Here is a 16,540-nt window from a genome sequence, read left to right as displayed (position 1 = left end):
GAGACAGTGTAGCAGGGTAGAACCACACAGTGTAGCATGGTAGAACCACAGTGAAGAGACAGTGTAGCAGGGTAGAACCACACAGTGTAGCATGGTAGAACCACACAGTGTAGCAGGGTAGAACCACACAGTGAAGAGACAGTGTAGCAGGGTAGAACCACAGTGAAGAGACAGTGTAGCAGGGTAGAACCACAGTGAAGAGACAGTGTAGCAGGGTAGAACCACACAGTGTAGCAGGGTAGAACCACAGTGAAGACAGTGAGCAGGGTGTAGCAGTGTAGGGTAGAACCACACAGTGTAGCAGGGTAGAACCACAGTGAAGAGACAGTGTAGCAGGGTAGAACCACACAGTGTAGCATGGTAGAACCACAGTGAAGAGACAGTGTAGCAGGGTAGAACCACACAGTGTAGCATGGTAGAACCACACAGTGTAGCAGGGTAGAACCACAGTGTAGCATGGTAGAACCACACAGTGCAGGGTAGAACCACAGTGTAGCATGGTAGAACCACAGTGAAGAGACAGTGTAGCAGGGTAGAACCACACAGTGTAGAACCACACAGTGAGACAGTGTAGCAGGGTAGAACCACACAGTGTAGCAGGGTAGAACACACAGTGAAGAGACAGTGTAGCATGGTAGAACCACAGTGAAGAGACAGTGTAGCATGGTAGGTAGAACCACACAGTGGCAGGGTAGAAGAGACAGTGTAGCAGGGTAGAACCACAGTGAAGAGACAGTGTAGCAGGGTAGAACCACAGTGAAGAGACAGTGTAGCAGGGTAGAACCACAGTGAAGAGACAGTGTAGCAGGGTAGAACCACAGTGAAGAGACAGTGTAGCAGGGTAGAACCACAGTGAAGAGACAGTGTAGCAGGGTAGAACCACACAGTGTAGCAGGGTAGAACCACACAGTGTAGCAGGGTAGAACCACACAGTGTAGCAGGGTAGAACCACACAGTGAAGAGACAGTGTAGCAGGGTAGACCACAGTGAAGAGACAGTGTAGCATGGTAGAACCACAGTGCAGAGACAGTGTAGCATGGTAGAACCACACAGTGAAGAGACAGTGTAGCAGGGTAGAACCACACAGTGTAGCAGGGTAGAACCACAGTGAAGAGACAGTGTAGCAGGGTAGAACCACACAGTGTAGCAGGGTAGAACCACAGTGAAGAGACAGTGTAGCAGGGTAGAACCACACAGTGTAGCAGGGTAGAACCACACAGTGTAGCATGGTAGAACCACACAGTGTAAGCAGGGTAGAACCACACAGTGCAGAGACAGTGTAGCATGGTAGAACCACAGTGAAGAGACAGTGTAGCATGGTAGAACCACACAGTGAAGAGACAGTGTAGCATGGTAGAACCACACAGTGAAGAGACAGTGTAGCAGGGTAGAACCACACAGTGTAGCAGGGTAGAACCACAGTGAAGAGACAGTGTAGCATGGTAGAACCACACAGTGAAGAGACAGTGTAGCATGGTAGAACCACACAGTGAAGAGACAGTGTAGCATGGTAGAACCACACAGTGTAGCAGGGTAGAACCACACAGTGAAGAGACAGTGTAGCAGGGTAGAACCACACAGTGTAGCAGGGTAGAACCACAGTGAAGAGACAGTGTAGCATGGTAGAACCACACAGTGAAGAGACAGTGTAGCATGGTAGAACCACAGTGCAGAGACAGTGTAGCATGGTAGAACCACAGTGCAGAGACAGTGTAGCATGGTAGAACCACACAGTGAAGAGACAGTGTAGCATGGTAGTGAACCACACAGTGAAGAGAGCATGGTAGAACCCACAGTGAAGAGACAGTGGTAGAACCACAGTGAAGAGACAGTGTAGCATGGTAGAACCACAGTGAAGAGACAGTGTAGCATGGTAGAACCACAGTGAAGAGACAGTGTAGCATGGTAGAACCACAGTGCAGAGACAGTGTAGCATGGTAGAACCACACAGCGAAGAGACAGTGTAGCATGGTAGAACCACACAGTGAAGAGACAGTGTAGCATGGTAGAACCACAGTGCAGAGACAGTGTAGCAGGGTAGAACCACACAGTGTAGCATGGTAGAACCACAGTGCAGAGACAGTGTAGCATAGTAGAACCACACAGTGTAGCATGGTGAGCCTCCCTCTCATAGTACTTACTGTAGAGACACACACACACACACACACACAACACAACACAACACACACACAGACAGAGACAAAAAGAGTGATAAGGGGCTAAGTGGCAAAGCCCCAGATGTGTGTCCTGTCTGTCCGTAAGTGTCTGTACAAAACGATAACGGAAGGCGTGTGTATTGTGTGTCCGTAAGTATGTCTGTCTGTAAGTATGTGTTCACAAAACTATTTCTCCCAAGCAGATTTGTAGTAGGAGTGTATACACAGCAACAATATAAATGATGAAGCTCTTGTACGCAACAGGCAGGGAGACAGGCAGGGAGACAGGCAGGGAGACAGGCAGGGAGACAGGCAGGGAGACAGGAGGGAGGGACGGAGACAGGCAGGGAGACAGGCAGGGAGGGACGGAGACAGGCAGGGAGGAATTGAGACAGGTAGGGAGACAGGCAGGGAGGAACTGAGACAGGCAGGGAGGGACTGAGACAGGAAATTAGACAGGCAGGGAGACAGGCAGGGAGGGACTGAGACAGGAAGGGAGACAGGCAGGGAGGGACTGAGACAGGCAGGGAGGGACGGAGACAGGCAGGGAGGGACGGAGACAGGCAGGGAGACAGGCAGGGAGGGACTGAGACAGGCAGGGAGGGACTGAGACAGGCAAGAAGACAGGCAGGGAGGGACGGAGACAGGCAGGGAGGGACGGAGACAGGCAGGGAGGGACGGAGACAGGCAGGGAGACAGGCAGGGAGGGACTGAGACAGGCAAGAAGACAGGCAGGGAGGGACGGATACAGGCAGGGAGGGACGGAGACAGGCAGGGAGACAGGCAGGGAGGGACGGAGACAGGGAGGGACTGAGACAGGCAGGGAGGGACTGAGACAGGCAAGAAGACAGGCAGGGAGGGACGGAGACAGGCAGGGAGACAGGCAGGGAGGGACTGAGACAGGCAGGGAGACAGGCAGGGAGGGACGGAGACAGGCAGGGAGACAGGTAGGGAGGGACTGAGACAGGCAGGGAGGAACTGAGACAGGCAGGGAGGGACGGAGACAGGCAAGAAGACAGGCAGGGAAGGACTGAGACAGGAAGGGAGACAGGCAGGGAGAGAGGCATGGAGGGGCTGAGACAGGCATGGTGGGACTGAGAGAGGCATGGAGAGAGGCATGGAGGGACTGAGACAGGAAGGGAGACAGGCAGGGAGAGAGGCTGAGACAGAAAGGGAGAGAGGCATGGAGGGACTGAGACAGGCAGGGAGAGAGGCATGGAGGGACTGAGACAGGCAGGGAGAGAGGCATGGAGGGACTGAGACAGGCAGGGGAGAGGCATGGAGGGACTGAGACAGAAAGGGAGACAGGCAGGGAGAGAGGCATGGAGGGGCTGAGACAGACAGGGAGGGAGGGAGGCTGTTTGATAGCCCATGAACAGACCATTAGGCTGATCCACATGGCCACTGGGGGGTGGGGTGTAAGGGGGGGGGCAGAACACATGCCCGCACACGCATGCATGCACTCACACACACACACACACACACACACACACACACACACACACACACACACACACACACACACACACACACACACACACACATACTCTCTTTCTGTATCCTCTCATCTCATCTCCTAATGGCTTATTGCAGTCAGACAGCTGTGAACGTAGAGACAGAATATGTAGATTCTATTCTAGATGGCTGGTGTGAGTGCTGTGCTGTTTCCTACTAGTGTTTCTCTGGGGGTCGTTTATGATCGTTTAGTCATATAGCTGTATCCCCCCGCTGTCTCCCTCCCCTCTCCTTCCCCTAACCCAGTGGTTCCCAAACATTTTACAGTCCTGTACACTCTCAAATGTAGTTTTTTTGCCATCATTGTAAGCCTGCCACACACACACACACACACACACTATACGATACATTTATTAAACATAAGAATGAGTTTGAGTTTTTGTCACAACACGGCTCGTGGGAAGTGACAAAGAGCTCTTATAGGACCAGGGCACTAATAATAATATTATAATAATAATCAATCATTGTACTTTTTATTTAACCACCTTACATATAAAACCTTGTGAATGACTCACCACAGGTTAATGAGAAGGGTGTGCTTGAAAGGATGCACATAACTCTGCAATGTTGGGTTGTATTGGAGAGAGTCTCAGTCTTAAATCATTTGCCACACACAGTCTGTGCCTGTATTTAGTTTTCATGCTAGTGAGGGCCGAGAATCTACTCTCACATAGGTACGTGGTTACAAAGGGCATCAGTGTCAGAAACTCTGAGCGCAGCCCTGTCCAGAAATTTGGCAGTGGTTTCAACCTCACATTGAATATAGTTGCGGAGAGTCCCTGTCATCCTAGATTCAGATCACTCAGGTGAGAAAAAACAACGCCCAGATTTGGCCAGTCGTGTGAGAAACCGGTCAAAAATTATGGTCAGTAAACTTTAAGCTCGTCTCTCAATTTTTAAAAACGTGTCAATACTTTGCCCTTTTGATAACCAGAGCACTTCTGTATGTTGTAAAAGCGTTACATGGTCGCTGCCCATATCATTGCGTAGTGAAGAAAATACATGAGAGTTCAGGGGCCTTGCTTTAACAAAGTTAACCATTTTCATTGGTGTCCAAAACGTTTTTCAAGCTGTCAGGAATTCCCTTGGCAGCAAGAGCCTCTAGGTGGATGCTGCAGTTTACCCAAGAGCCTCTCGGTGGATGCTGCAGTGTACCAAGAGCCTCTCGGTGGATGCTGCAGTTTACCCAAGAGCCTCTCGGTGGATGCTGCAGTTTACCCAAGAGCCTCTCGGTGGATGCTGCAGTTTACCCAAGAGCCTCTAGGTGGATGCTGCAGTGTACCCAAGAGCCTCTCTGTGGATGCTGCAGTTTACCCAAGAGCCTCTCGGTGGATGCTGCAGTGTACCCAAGAGCCTCTCGGTGGATGCTGCAGTTTACCCAAGAGCCTCTCGGTAGATGCTGCAGTGTACCCAAGAGCCTCTCTGTGGATGCTGTAGTGTACCCAAGAGCCTCTAGGTGGATGCTGCAGTGTACCCAAGAGCCTCTCGGTGGATGCTGCAGTGTACCCAAGAGCCTCTCTGTGGATGCTGTAGTGTACCCAAGAGCCTCTCGGTGGATGCTGCAGTGTACCCAAGAGCCTCTAGGTGGATGCTGCAGTGCACCCAAGAGCCTCTCGGTGGATGCTGCAGTGTACCCAAGAGCCTCTCGGTGGATGCTGTAGTGTACCCAAGAGCCTCTAGGTGGATGCTGCAGTGTACCCAAGAGCCTCTCGGTGGATGCTGCAGTGTACCCAAGAGCCTCTCTGTGGATGCTGCAGTTTACCCAAGAGCCTCTCGGTGGATGCTGCAGTTTACCCAAGAGCCTCTAGGTGGATGCTGCAGTGTACCCAAGTGGTGTCGGGAGCAACTGCTTGCAGGCGCGTTACCACTCCACTATGTCTCTATGTCATGGCTTTTGGCTATCAGTACAGATACCAACACATCCTGACCACCAAAGTTCATTTGATGTCACAAAGCTGTCCAGTACTTTAAAAATATCCTCTCATGTTGTCCTGGTTTCCAGTGGTTTGCAGAAGAGGATGTCTTCCTTAATTGACCCCCCGCAAACGTAACGGACATATACCAGGAGCTGTTGACTCATCCAGCTGTAATATATACAATTCACTGGCTTGTATGTGAAGCAGTAATCGTTTCAAAACATCTCCTGCCATGTCACTGATGTGTCATGAAACAGTGTTGTTTGATGAAGGTATTGTCTGTATCGTTTTTTATGGCCTTTTCCCCCAACATTGTCCCAGTCATACCTGCATCAGCAGGAAGAATTAAGTCCTTCACAATAGTATGGGGCTTGTCTGTCCTAGCCAGTCCTCCACAATAGTATGGGGCTTGTCTGTCCTAGCCAGTCCTCTACAATAGTATGGGTCTTGTCTGTCCTAGCCAGTCCTCCACAATAGTATGGGGCTTGCCTGTCCTAGCCAGTCCTCTACAATAGTATGGGGCTTGTCTGTCCTAGCCAGTCCTCTACAATAGTATGGGTCTTGTCTGTCCTAGCCAGTCCTCCACAATAGTATGGGGCTTGTCTGTCCTAGCCAGTCCTCTACAATAGTATGGGGCTTGTCTGTCCTAGCCAGTCCTCTACAATAGTATGGGTCTTGTCTGTCCTAGCCAGTCCTCCACAATAGTATGGGGCTTGCCTGTCCTAGCCAGTCCTCTACAATAGTATGGGTCTTGTCTGTCCTAGCCAGTCCTCTACAATAGTATAGGTCTTGTCTGTCCTAGCCAGTCCTCTACAATAGTATGGGGCTTGCCTGTCCTAGCCAGTCCTACACAATAATAGAGTGCTTGTCTGTCCTAGCCAGTCCTCTACAATAGTATGGGTCTTGTCTGTCCTAGCCAGTCCTCTACAATAGTATGGGGCTTGTCTGTCCTAGCCAGTCCTCCACAATAGTATGGGGCTTGCCTGTCCTAGCCAGTCCTCCACAATAGTATGGGGCTTGTCTGTCCTAGCCAGTCCTACACAATAATAGAGTGCTTGTCTGTCCTAGCCAGTCCTCTACAATAGTATGGGTCTTGTCTGTCCTAGCCAGTCCTCTACAATAGTATGGGGCTTGTCTGTCCTAGCCAGTCCTCCACAATAGTATGGGGCTTGCCTGTCCTAGCCAGTCCTACACAATAATAGAGTGCTTGTCTGTCCTAGCCAGTCCTCTACAATAGTATGGGTCTTGTCTGTCCTAGCCAGTCCTCTACAATAGTATGGGGCTTGTCTGTCCTAGCCAGTCCTCCACAATAGTATGGGGCTTGTCTGTCCTAGCCAGTCCTCTACAATAGTATGGGGCTTGTCTGTCCTAGCCAGTCCTCTACAATAGTATGGGGCTTGTCTGTCCTAGCCAGTCCTCCACAATAGTATGGGGCTTGTCTGTCCTAGCGAGTCCTCCACAATAGTATGGGGCTTGTCTGTCCTAGCCAGTCCTCCACAATAGTATGGGGCTTGTCTGTCCTAGCCAGTCCTCTACAATATTATGGGGCTAGCCTGTCCTAGCCAGTCCTCCACAATAGTATGGGGCTTGTCTGTCCTAGCCAGTCCTCTACAATATTATGGGGCTAGCCTGTCCTAGCCAGTCCTCCACAATAGTATGGGGCTTGTCTGTCCTAGCCAGTCCTCTACAATAGTATGGGGCTTGTCTGTCCTAGCCAGTCCTCCACAATAGTATGGGGCTTGTCTGTCCTAGCCAGTCCTCTACAATAGTATGGGGCTTGTCTGTCCTAGCCAGTCCTCTACAATATTATGGGGCTTGTCTGTCCTAGCCAGTCCTCTACAATAGTATGGGGCTTGTCTGTCCTAGCCAGTCCTCTACAATAGTATGGGGCTTGTCTGTCCTAGCCAGTCCTCTACAATATTATGGGGCTAGCCTGTCCTAGCCAGTCCTCAACAATAGTATGGGGCTTGTCTGTCCTAGCCAGTCCTCCACAATAGTATGGGTCTTGCCTGTCCTAGCCAGTCCTCCACAATAGTATGGGGCTTGTCTGTCCTAGCCAGTCCTCCACAATAGTATAGGGCTTGCCTGTCCCAGCCAGTCCTCCACAATAGTATGGGGCTTGCCTGTCCCAGCCAGTCCTCCACAATAGTATGGGGCTTGTCTGTCCTAGCCAGTCTTCTACAATAGTATGGGGCTTGTCTGTCCTAGCCAGTCCTCCACAATAGTATAGGGCTTGCCTGTCCCAGCCAGTCCTCCACAATAGTATGGGGCTTGTCTGTCCTAGACAGTCCTCCACAATAGTATGGGGCTTGCCTGTCCTAGCCAGTCCTCCACAATAGTATGGGGCTTGTCTGTCCTAGCCAGTCCTCCACAATAGTATGGGGCTTGTCTGTCCTAGCCAGTCCTCTACAATAGTATGGGGCTTGTCTGTCCTAGCCAGTCCTCTACAATAGTATGGGGCTTGTCTGTCCTAGCCAGTCCTCCACAATAGTATGGGGCTTGTCTGTCCTAGCCAGTCCTCCACAATAGTATGGGGCTTGTCTGTCCTCCCCTCTCCTCCCCCTAACCCATCCTCCCCTCCCCTCTCCTTCCCCTAACTCGTCCTCCCCTCCCCTCTCCTCCCCCTAACCCATCCTCCCCCTCTCCTTCCCCTAACCCGTCCTCCCCTCCCTCTCCTTCCCCTAACCCATCCTCCCCTCTCCTTCCCCTAATACCTGCTCTAACCCATCCTCCCCTCCCCTCTCCTCCCCTAACCCATTCTCCCCTCTCCTTCCCCTAACCCGTCCTCCCCTCCCCTCTCCTTCCCCTAACTCATTCTCCCCTCCCCTCTCCTTCCCTAACCCGTCCTCCCCTCCCCTCTCCTTCCCCTAATACCTGCTCTAACCCATCCTCCCCTCCCCTCTCCTTCCCCTAACCCATCCTCCCCTCTCCTTCCCTAACCCATCCTCCTCCCTCCCCTCTCCTTCCCTAACCCATCCTCCCCTCTCCTTCCCCTAACCCATCCTCCCCTCCCCTCTCCTTCCCTAACCCATCCTCCCTCCCCTCTCTTCCCCCTAACCCATCCTCCCCTCTCCTTCCCCTAACCCATCCTCTCCCCTCTCTCCCCCTAACCTATCTTCCCCTCCCCTCCCCTCTCCTTCCCCTAACCCATCTTCCCCTCCCCCCTCTCCTTCCCTAACCCATCCTCCCCTCTCCTCTCCTTCCCCTAACCCATCCTCCCTCTCCTCTCCTTCCCCTAACCCATCCTCCCCTCCCCTCTCCTTCCCTAACCCATCCTCCCCTCCCCTCTCCTTCCCTAACCCATCCTCCCCTCTCCTTCCCTAACCCATCCTCCCCTCTCCTTCCCCTAACCCATTCTCCCCATCCTCCCCTAACCCATCTTCCCCTCCCTTCTCCTTCCCTAACCCATCCTCCCCTCCCCTCCCCTCTCCTTCCCCTAACCCATCCTCCCCTCCCTCTCCTTCCCCTAACCCATCCTCCCCTCCCCTCTCCTCCCCCTAACCCATCCTCCCCTCTCCTCCCCCTAACCCATCCTCCCTCTCCTTCCCCTAACCCATCCTCCCCTCTCCTTCCCCTAACCCATCCTCCCCTCTCCTCCCCCTAACCCATCTTCCCCTCCCTCTCCTTCCCTAACCCATCCTCCCCTTCCCTCTCCTCCCCCTAACCCATTCTCCCCTCTCCTCCCCTAACATCCTCCTCCCCTAACCCTCCTCTCCTCCCCTAACCCATCCTCCCCTCTCCTCCCCCTAACCCTAACTCATCCTCCCCTCTCCTCCCCTCTCCTCCCTAACCCATCCTCCCCTCTCCCCCTAACTCATCCTCCCTCTCCTCCCCCAAACCCATTCTCCCCTCTCCTTTCCCTAACCCATCCTCCCCTCCCTCTCCTCCCCTAACCCATCCTCCCCTCTCTCCCCCCTAACCCATCCTCCCCTCTCCTTCCCCTAACCCATCCTCCCCTCTCCTCCCCCTAACCCATCTTCCCTCCCCTCTCCTTCCCCTAACCCATCCTCCCCTCTTCTTCCCCTAACCCATCCTCCCCTCTCCTTCCCCTAACCCATCCTCCCCTCTCCTTCCCCTAAACCATCTTCCCCTCCCCTCTCCTTCCCCTAACCCATCCTCCCCTCTTCTTCCCCTAACCCATCCTCCCCTCTCCTTCCCCCTAACCCATCCTCCCTTCTCCTTCCCCTAACCCATCCTCCCCTCTCCTCCCCCTAACCCATCCTCCCTTCTCCTTCCCCTAACCCATCCTCCCTTCTCCTTCCCCTAACCCATTCTCCCCCATCCTCCCCCTAACCCATCCTCCCTCTCCTTCCCCTAACCCATCCTCCCCTCCCCTCTCCTTCCCTAACCCATCCTCCCCTCCCCTCTCCTCCCCCTAACCCATCCTCCCCTCTCCTCCCCCTAACCCATCCTCCCCTCTCCTTCCCCTAACCCATCCTCCCCTCTCCTTCCCCTAACCCATCCTCCCCTCTCCTCCCCCTAACCCATCTTCCCCTCCCCTCTCCTTCCCCTAACCCATCCTCCCCTTCCCTCTCCTCCCCTAACCCATTCTCCCCTCTCCTCCCCCTAACTCATCCTCCCCACTCCTCCCCCTAACCCATCCTCCCTCTCCTCCCCCTAACTCATCCTCCCTCTCCTCCCCCTAACCCATCCTCCCTCTCCTCCCCCTAACTCATCCTCCCCTCTCCTCCCCCTAACCCATTCTCCCCTCTCCTCCCCCTAACTCATCCTCCCCTCTCCTCCCCCTAACCCATTCTCCCCTCTCCTTCCCCTAACCCATCCTCCCCTCCCTCTCCTCCCCTAACCCATCCTCCCCTCTCCTCCCCCTAACCCATCCTCCCCTCTCCTTCCCTAACCCATCCTCCCCTCTCCTCCCCCTAACTCATCCTCCCCTCCCTCTCCTCCCCTAACCCATCCTCCCCTCTCCTCCCCCTAACCCATCCTCCCCTCTCCTTCCCCTAACCCATCCTCCCCTCTCCTCCCCTAACCCATCTTCCTCCCTCTCCTTCCCCAAACCCATTCTCCCCTCTTCTTTCCCTAACCCATCCTCCCCTCCCCTCTCCTCCCCCCTAACCCATCCTCCCCTCTCCTTCCCCTAACCCATCTTCCCCTCCCCTCTCCTTCCCCTAACCCATCCTCCCCTCTTCTTCCCCTAACCCATCCTCCCCTCTCCTTCCCTAACCCATCCTCCCTTCTCCTTCCCCTAACCCATCCCCCTCTCCTCCCCCTAAACCATCTTCCCCTTCTCCTTCCCCTAACCCATCCTCCCTTCTCTTCCCCATCTTTCCTCCCCTCTCCTTCCCCTAACCCATCTTCCCCTCCCCTCCGCTCTCCTCCCCCTAACCCATCCTCCGCTCTCCTTCCCCTAACCCATCCTCCCTTCTCCTTCCCCTAAATCATCCTCCCTTCTCCTTCCCCTAACCCATCCTCCCCCTCCTCCCCCTAACCCATCCTCCCTTCTCCTTCCCCTAACCCATCCTCCCCTCTCCTCCCCCTAACCCATCCTCCCCTCTCCTCCCCCTAACCCATCCTCCCCTCTCCTCCCCTAACCCATCCTCCCCTCTCCTCCCCCTAACCCATCCTCCCTTCTCCTTCCCCTAACCCATCCTCCCCTCTCCTTCCCTAACCCATCTTCCCCTCCCCTCTCCTTCCCCTAACCCATCCTCCCTCTTCTTCCCTAACCCATCCTCCCCTCTCCTTCCCCCTAACCCATCCTCCCTCTCTCCTTCCCCTAACCCATCCTCCCTCTCCTCCCCCTAACCCATCCTCCCTTCTCCTTCCCCTAACCCATCCTCCCTTCTCCTCCCCATCTTCCCTCCCCTCTCCTCCCCCTAACCCATCCCTCCCCTCCTCTCTCCTCCCCCTAACCCATCCTCCCTTCTCCTTCCCCTAACCCATCCTCCCCTCTCCTTCCCCCTAACCCATCCTCCCCTCTCCTTCCCTAACCCATCCTCCCCTCTCCTTCCCCTAACCCATCCTCCCCTCTCCTCCCTCTAACCCATTCTCCCCTCTCCTCCCCTAACCCATCCTCCCCTCTCCTTCCCCTAACCCATCCTCCCCTCTCCTCCCCTAACCCATTCCTCCCCTCTCCTCCCTAACCCATCCTCCCTTCTCCTTCCCCTAACCCATCCTCCCCTCTCCTTCCCTAACCCATCCTCCCCTCTCCTTCCCTAACCCATCCCCCTCTCCTTCTCCCCTCCTTCCCAGTCCTCAGCTCTCCTTCCCCACCCTCCTCCCCTTCTCCTTTCCCATCCTCCTCTCTCCCCTAACCCCTAACCCATCCCCTCCCTTCTCCTTCCCCTAAATCATCCTCCCTTCTCCTTCCCCTAACCCATCCTCCCCTCTCCTTCCCCTAACCCATCCTCCCTTCTCCTTCCCCTAACCCATCCTCCCCTCTCCTCCCCCTAACCCATCCTCCCTTCTCCTCCCCCTAACCCATCCTCCCCTCTCCTCCCCTAACCCATCCTCCCCTCTCCTCCCCCTAACCCATCCTCCCTTCTCCTCCCTCTAACCCATCCTCCCCTCTCCTCCCCTAACCCATCCTCCCTCTCCTTCCCCTAACCCATCCTCCCCTCTCCTCCCCTAACCCATCCTCCCCTCTCCTCCCCCTAACCCATCCTCCTTCTCCTTCCCCTAACCCATCCTCCCCTCTCCCCCTAACCCATCCTCCACTATCCTCCCCCTAACCCATCCTCCCTTCTCCTTCCCTAACCCATCTTCCCCTCCCCTCTCCTCCCCCTAACCCATCCTCCCTTCTCCTTCCCCTAACCCATCCTCCCTTCTCCTTCCCTAACCCATCTTCCCTCCCTTCCCCTAACCCATCTTCCCTCCCCTCTCCTCCCCCTAACCCATCCTCCCCTCTCCTCCCCTAACCCATCCTCCGCTCTCCTCCCCTAACCCATTCTCCCCTCTCCTCCCCTAACCCATCCTCCCTTCTCCTTCCCCTAACCCATCTTCCCCTCCCCTCAACCTCCCCTAACCCATCCTCCGCTCTCCTCCCCTAACCCATCCTCCCTTCTCCTTCCCCTAACCCATCCTCCCTCTCCTTCCCCTAACCCATCCTCCCCTCTCCTCCCCCTAACCCATCCTCCCTTCTCCTTCCCTAACCCATCCTCCTTTCTCCTTCCCCTAACCCATCCTCCCCTCTCCTCCTCCCCTAACCCATCCTCCCTTCTCCTTCCCTAACCCATCCTCCTTCTCCTTCCCCTAACCCATCTTTCCCTCCCCTCTCCTCCCCTAACCCATCTTCCCCTCCCCTCCCCTCTCCTCCCCCTAACCCATCCTCCACTCTCCTCCTCCTAACCCATCCTCCTTCTCCTTCCCTAACCCATCCTCCCTTCTCCTTCCCTAACCCATCTTCCCCTCCCCTCTCCTCCCCCTAACCCATCCTCCGCTCTCCTCCCCCTAACCCATCCTCCCTTCTCCTTCCCTAACCCATCTTCCCTCCTCCCCTCTCCTCCCCCTAACCCATCCTCCCTTCTCCTTCCCCTAACCCATCCTCCCTTCTCCTTCCCCTAACCCATCTTCCCCTCCCCTCTCCTCCCCTAACCCATCCTCCGCTCTCCTCCCCTAACCCATCCTCCCTTCTCCTTCCCCTAACCCATCTTCCCCTCCCCTCCCTTCTCCTTCCCTAACCCATCTTCCCCTCCCTTCTCCTTCCCCTAACCCATCTTCCCCTCCCTTCTCCTTCCCCTAACCCATCCTCCCTTCTCCTTCCCTAACCCATCCTCCCTTCTCCTTCCCTAACCCATTCTCCCTCTCCTCCCCCTAACCCATCCTCCCCTCTCCTTCCCCTAACCCATCCTCCCTCTCCTTCCCCTAACCCATCCTCCCCTCTCCTCCCTCTAACCCATTCTCCCTCTCCTCCCCCTAACCCATCTTCCCCTCCCCTCCGCTCTCCTCCCCCTAACCCATCCTCCGCTCTCCTTCCCCTAACCCATCCTCCCTTCTCCTTCCCCTAACCCATCCTCCCTTCTCCTTCCCCTAACCCATCCTCCCCTCTCCTCCCCCTAACCCATCCTCCCTTCTCCTTCCCCCTAACCCATCCTCCCCTCTCCTCCCCCTAACCCATAACCCTCCCCTCTCCTCCCTCTAACCCATCCTCCCTCTCCTCCCCCTAACCCATCCTCCCTTCTCCTTCCCCTAACCCATCCTCCCTTCTCCTCCCTCTAACCCATCCTCCCCTCTCCTCCCCTAACCCATCCTCCCTTCTCCTTCCCTAACCCATCCTCCCCTCTCCCCCTAACCCATCCTCCCCTCTCCTCCCCTAACCCATCCTCCCCTCTCCTCCCCCTAACCCATCCTCCGCTCTCCTCCCCCTAACCCATCCTCCTTCTCCTTCCCTAACCCATCTTCCCTCCCTCTCCTCCCCCTAACCCATCCTCCCTTCTCCTTCCCTAACCCATCCTCCCTTCTCCTTCCCCTAACCCATCTTCCCCTCCCCTCTCCTCCCCTAACCCATCCTCCCCTCTCCTCCCCCTAACCCATCCTCCGCTCTCCTCCCCTAACCCATTCTCCCCTCTCCTCCCCTAACCCATCCTCCCTTCTCCTTCCCTAACCCATCTTCCCCTCCCCTCAACCTCCCCCTAACCCATCCTCCGCTCTCCTCCCCTAACCCATCCTCCCTTCTCCTTCCCCTAACCCATCCTCCCCTCTCCTTCCCCTAACCCATCCTCCCCTCTCCTCCCCCTAACCCATCCTCCCTTCTCCTTCCCCTAACCCATCCTCCCTTCTCCTTCCCCTAACCCATCCTCCCCTCTCCTCCCCCTAACCCATCCTCCCTTCTCCTTCCCTAACCCATCCTCCCTTCTCCTTCCCTAACCCATCTTTCCCTCCCCTCTCCTCCCCTAACCCATCTTCCCCTCCCCTCCCTCTCCTCCCCTAACCCATCCTCCACTCTCCTCCTCCTAACCCATCCTCCCTTCTCCTTCCCCTAACCCATCCTCCTTCTCCTTCCCCTAACCCATCTTCCCTCCCCTCTCCTCCCCCTAACCCATCCTCCGCTCTCCTCCCCCTAACCCATCCTCCCTTCTCCTTCCCTAACCCATCTTCCCCTCCCCTCCCCTCTCCTCCCCCTAACCCATCCTCCCTTCTCCTTCCCCTAACCCATCCTCCTTCTCCTTCCCTAACCCATCTTCCCCTCCCCTCTCCTCCCCCTAACCCATCCTCCCTCTCCTCCCTAACCCATCCTCCCTTCTCCTTCCCCCTAACCCATCTTCCCCTCCCTCCCCTCTCCTCCCCCTAACCCATCTTCCCCTCCCCTCCCCCTAACCCATCTTCCCTCCCCTCTCCTCCCCCTAACCCATCCTCCCCTCTCCTCCCCCTAACCTATCCTCCGCTCTCCTCCCCTAACCCATCCTCCCTTCTCCTTCCCTAACCCATCTTCCCCTCCCTTCTCCTTCCCTAACCCATCTTCCCCTCCCTTCTCCTCCCCTAACCCATCCTCCCTTCTCCTTCCCTAACCCATCCTCCCTTCTCCTTCCCCTAACCCATCCTCCCCTCTCCTTCCCCCTAACCCATCCTCCCCTCTCCTTCCCCTAACCCATCCTCCCCTCTCCTCCCTCTAACCCATTCTCCCCTCTCCTCCCCCTAACCCATTCTCCCCTCTCCTCCCCTAACCCATCCTCCCCTCGCCTCCCCCTAACCCATCCTCCCTCTCCTCCCTCTAACCCATTCTCCCCTCTCCTCCCCTTAACCCATCCTCCCTTCTCCTTCCCCTAACCCATCCTCCCCTCTCCTTCCCCTAACCCATCCTCCCCTCTCCTTCCCCTAACAGATCCTCCCTCTCCTTCTCCACCTCCTTCACCAGTCCTCAGCTCTCCTTCCCCACCTCTCCTCCCGCTCCTTCCCCTCACCCATCTTCCCCTCTCCTTCCACTAATTCATCCTCTTGTCTCCTTCTCCACCTCTCCTCCCCTCCCTCTTCCTCTCCTCTCCACCTCCTTAACCAATCCTCAGCTCTCCTTCCCCACCTCTCATCCCTCTCACCCATCCTCTCCTCTCCACCTCCTTAACCAATCCTCCCCTCTCCTCTCCTTCCCTAACCAATCCTCCCCTCTCCTTCCCTAACCAATCCTCTCCTCTCCTTCCCTAACCAATCCCCCTCTCCTTCCCCTAACAAATCCTCTCCTCTCCACCTCCTTAACCAATCCTCTCCTCTCCTTCCCCTAACTAATCCTCCCCTCTCCTTCCCTAACCCATCCTCTCCTCTCCACCTCCTTAACCAATCCTCTCCTCTCCTTCCCCTAACTAATCCTCCCCTCTCCTTCCCTAACCCATCCTCTCCTCTCCACCTCCTTAACCAATCCTCTCCTCTCCTTCCCCTAACTAATCCTCCCTCTCCTTCCCTAACCCATCCTCTCCTCTCCACCTCCTTAACCAATCCTCTCCTCTCCTTCCCTAACTAATCCTCCCTCTCCTTCCCTAACCCATCCTCTCCTCTCCACCTCCTTAACCAATCCTCTCCTCTCCTTCCCCTAACTAATCCTCCCCTCTCCTTCCCTAACCCATCCTCTCCTCTCCTTCCCTTCACCCATCCTTGGGACTCATCGCTAGAGAGAGAAAGAGCAGAGCGATGAGAGAAAGAGAACGATAAAGCCCTTAGAATTGAATTTAGATAAGAGCGAAATATAGAAGTGAGAGAATGAGAGCGAAAGAGAGCAGAGAGACAGAGAGAGAGAGCAGAGAGACAGAAAGAGAAAGAGAGAGAGATGTTAGAAGTGAGAGGAGATGTAGGGAAGAAGAGAGAAAGAGACGCTCTAAATCTTCAGCAATGTAGGGCTCCAATAAATTTTCCAAAATGAAAGATTATTCGGGATAATAACAAATGCCGCCGGTGGCTTTATAAAAGACCAAAGCTGTGTTTGAATATTCATACTAACTGAATTCAACTGAATATTCATACTAACTGAATTCAACTGAATATTCATACTAACTGAATTCAACTGAATATTCA

At 55.3% G+C, this 16,540-nt stretch overlaps 1 pseudogene; it reads left to right on the top strand.

Annotated features, from left to right (window-relative positions):
- Positions 1–16,540, top strand: part of LOC135559707 (small G protein signaling modulator 2-like) — a 123,082-nt pseudogene that overhangs the window by 35,899 nt on the left and 70,643 nt on the right.

This window comes from Oncorhynchus nerka, linkage group LG14, assembly GCF_034236695.1.
Source record: "Oncorhynchus nerka isolate Pitt River linkage group LG14, Oner_Uvic_2.0, whole genome shotgun sequence".
In the NCBI taxonomy this organism is placed as follows: Eukaryota; Metazoa; Chordata; class Actinopteri; order Salmoniformes; family Salmonidae; genus Oncorhynchus; species Oncorhynchus nerka.
This window is presented reverse-complemented; position numbering and strand designations above follow the sequence as displayed.